The sequence below is a fragment of the Triticum aestivum genome, chromosome 5B (genome assembly GCF_018294505.1).
Source record: "Triticum aestivum cultivar Chinese Spring chromosome 5B, IWGSC CS RefSeq v2.1, whole genome shotgun sequence".
In the NCBI taxonomy this organism is placed as follows: domain Eukaryota; kingdom Viridiplantae; phylum Streptophyta; class Magnoliopsida; order Poales; family Poaceae; genus Triticum; species Triticum aestivum.
The window spans coordinates 551,709,346-551,712,901 of record NC_057807.1 but is presented as its reverse complement, the minus strand read 5'-3'; the positions used below and the strand labels follow the sequence as shown (position 1 = coordinate 551,712,901).

The window sequence follows — 3,556 nt, the reverse complement described above, 5'->3', positions numbered from 1 at the left end:
AAGGTCAGATGACCAAGTTGATAGTTTAGTTAAGTATTAAAACTTTAAAAGACAACCTGGTAGTTATAAATATTATGGTTGTAACTTCTATCATGCCAGTTGAGTTAGTTGATGAAGAGTTGGATCATGGCTAGATTTAACTGAATTGGTGGTATGGAATTTACTGGGATTCAGATTCTTCTCAGCCTGTAATATCAAGGGATTTTGGTTTGTATGAATATCTACATAATTTATACATGATCATAGCAAGATTTAACGAATTGGCAAATTTCTGCAACCAATTCAAAACCACTGAATCAAACAGAATAAAAATATTACTACATGAGAATTTTCGAAGAGTTGCATCTGAGTTTGTTAGAAGAGAATACCCTGTATATAGTTGCAATTAATGAACAAAACAAAGAAGGCTTGGACACCAAGAACTACACCTAGGATTCGCATCCAGATAGCAAACAAACTGAGAGTGAGAAAATGATGCTCCAAAGCACTTAATCGCTAGCCACCAATGAGTCTACATTATTAGGTACATCACAGTGCCAAAGCTAAGTGCCACCAAAATTCTCACCAGCATGACCTCTTCGATTGGGATTAGCATGCTCCAGCCATGTCTTAGTGGATTCAGTGACAATAACAGCAAAGAGTATATGTTGTAGCTGTAGCAAGTGAACCAGTAACACCTGGACTGTAAAAACCTGCAGATGGGTCAAACAGTAGGAAACATCAAGAAAATAGAAGGTCAGGAATACTATGCTTGTCAAGATTACTACTAATGCTGTGAACAAGTTGAATCATTTGACCATTTTTAACCTTAGGGCCGTGGCTGGCGGTATGCATTTTCGCTGAGTAGAAAAGCTTCCATGGATGGAATGAGTGCAGTGCGAGAGGAGAGGAGAGGAGACGTGTTATGCAGGGAGGGAATAATGGCTGAGACAAGCCATGTGCGCAAAAGGGGGCACGAATAAAGCTTCCATGGCCGACGTGTCGATCAACTGACGGATGGTATAAGTCTAGAGTCTGGAGTAGATGTGGATTAGCAGTAGAGGCTCTGAACTTTTGAAAATTTGAGAACAATAAAAGAACATTGAAAACAAGTTATTTTAAATTACCAAAACAAAAAAAACGAGATGTGGTGTGTGACTTGATTTGTGACTAAGAGGCACTCAAAAGCATTTTAGCATGCTCAAGGCGACCATTGGAATGTTCAGCAAACCTATGGAAAGAACAAGAACTTGCTAAATAATTAACAGATACGGGCATACCCTGATTACTGACATAAGTGCAGCGCATTTGTCCCCTCGCAATCACTACAAACAGATGGCGCAAATTATAATTGGGCTATGTGTACTGTACAAGATAAAAAAAATTATGGAGCAAGTGCAAAAGATGACCAAATACTACAAATGACAAGGTAAAACATGTTCAGCTTTTCGACCAAGATAACATACACCCATAGTTCATGGAAAGAGCAATTCTCGCGAGGAAGGAACAGAGCCAAGGCCCTTCAATGGCTTTGGATCCGAGTGAACCCTAAATCCCTGGGTACTCTAACTACTCTTGTTCTTTTGTCTGGGTACTGTAAATGCTTACTCTTGTTCTTTTGTCTGTGTACTGTAAATGCCAAACAGTGCCCTGAGAACTTGTGGTAGAAAATAAACACAGAAATCAAGAACATAGTTTATCACATGTGAACTTGCTCTTTTGCGACCAAGATAGTTTGTTACCTACCCGTAGGTATCTGAAGCCCACCCTCCGACCAGTCACAAATCAGCCGGCCGTGCTGCCGCCGACAGCGGAGCTCTGCTTCCATACAGCCGCGAACACCCCAGCTCTCCACTAAGAAGTATTGTGATTAAAAAAAAGGAGAAGCATGTTCATGTTATTTCCAATATTTCCAATATAACTGAATATAACAAGAATTAGCATGATTAATGACAGATTGAATTAGCTAAACAGACAACCCCCGTCTTTCTGAATCAACGAAGGTTGCACGGCCGGGAACGAGGTGCTCATGGAACCAACCGAAATACGCACCATCGGACACAGAATCTCACCCTGGCCTACGGAAAATAACCTCTACCGATGGCGGCTGGGATGAGGCCGGGTGGATTCGACCCGTTGAGATTCTACGACAACTGCGGCTGGATCATAGGAGGCCATCCTCGTTGGTGTCAGATCACGCGAAGGTAGGGGGAGGAGGGGGAGAAGGTGGGCATCTCCATCTCAGCGTATGTAGAATACCTCTTCTGGCGGAGTCACCCAGCAAGATTTTGGGTGACCATGGCTGGATCGTCAGACGATCCTCCTCCTTGGATAGCACGGCGGTAGGGGAGGAGGTGGGCGATGTCTACGTGGTGGCGGCGGTCGAGGGTAGCGCTAGCCGCTAGGGTATTCTCACGTCGCAAGGGGTGGGGGAAAGATTGGGCCAGGACGGGAGAGTAAAGTGGGCTGACATGCGCTCGTTGTTTCGGATTTTTTTTAGCGAGAAAAATCGAGAAACCGGCGCTCTCGTTGGAAGGGGGATCGACGAAGGGTTCGACGACGTATGAGGGGAAACGGAACGCTCCGTTTCTTTTAGGTAGTAGAGATTCCTTGAAAGTTTCACTCTCAACAAGCCAGCATGTGTTCTCTTCGCCACAAAAAATGCAAAAATCGGTCCACATGCATGCCAATTCAAAAGAGGACCCACGCGTGCGTACTAGCACTAACCTTTTTTGCGTCATGAATTATCATCGTCATTTGTTGGCCACAACCACTCTCTGCCATTGTCAATCGCATCGCACCGTTACAATTCATAATTAAATCCACTTGCATGCATCATCATTGTTCGTACTACTCCCACCAGAGTCAGCCTTTTAAGTTGAAGTTGATACAAGTACCTCAAAATTTTATTTAAACTTATTACCTCTTGAAGGTAGCATCGTCACACCATATATGCTTGCACTCCTGCTACACAATGACCATTCACTAGTATTGTTGTTTGGCTTTTGAGCTTCATGTGCCATAGCATGGATCAACACCTCTCGTCTAGTTGAGTTGAATGCATAAGTGAGATTAACCAGCTGCACATATGAGGATGGTGGATGGAGCGTATCAGTAATTCATCGTGAGATCCAATATTAGTAGGCTATGAATGGGATGCATCAGGGATACAAATTCAAGCCCAAAAACATGAAAATGAGCTCAAGTCCAAACAAACGCATCTGCATGATAGATAGGCTCTCAATGGTAGACATCCTATGTGTAACTGACAAGTCACAAGTGAGGGTCACATGACAAATATGCCTGCGCTACTGAGATGGGGAGTAATAGCTAGTCGATTCTTGCACCTCCTTGCACTGGAAGCAGCGAATGCCCAGCACCAGGAACCGCGTGAGCTGGCCGGCGCTACGTGGACTCCCCAACAGCAGCCACCACCAACAAGCATATCGGCCTGTTTGGATACTCTAACACTGTTAGAGTTAGAGTTATTTTCTAATCCACTCTAACCCAAATAAGCACCTCTCCATTGGGATAGTTGGGTTAGATGGAACTAACCCACTCTAACCCTCCCTGTTTG

General features: G+C 43.9%; 1 long non-coding RNA gene across 1 annotated transcript; it reads right to left on the bottom strand.

The window, feature by feature from the left end:
* Positions 1-355: 355 nt before the first annotated feature.
* LOC123116887 (uncharacterized) lies at positions 356-2,395 on the bottom strand. The gene is made up of 3 exons (XR_006457227.1): positions 2,239-2,395; positions 1,726-1,833; positions 356-1,304 (listed from the first exon to the last, which is right to left on the bottom strand). It is a non-coding gene; the product is annotated as an uncharacterized lncRNA (long non-coding RNA).
* Positions 2,396-3,556: the final 1,161 nt, after the last annotated feature.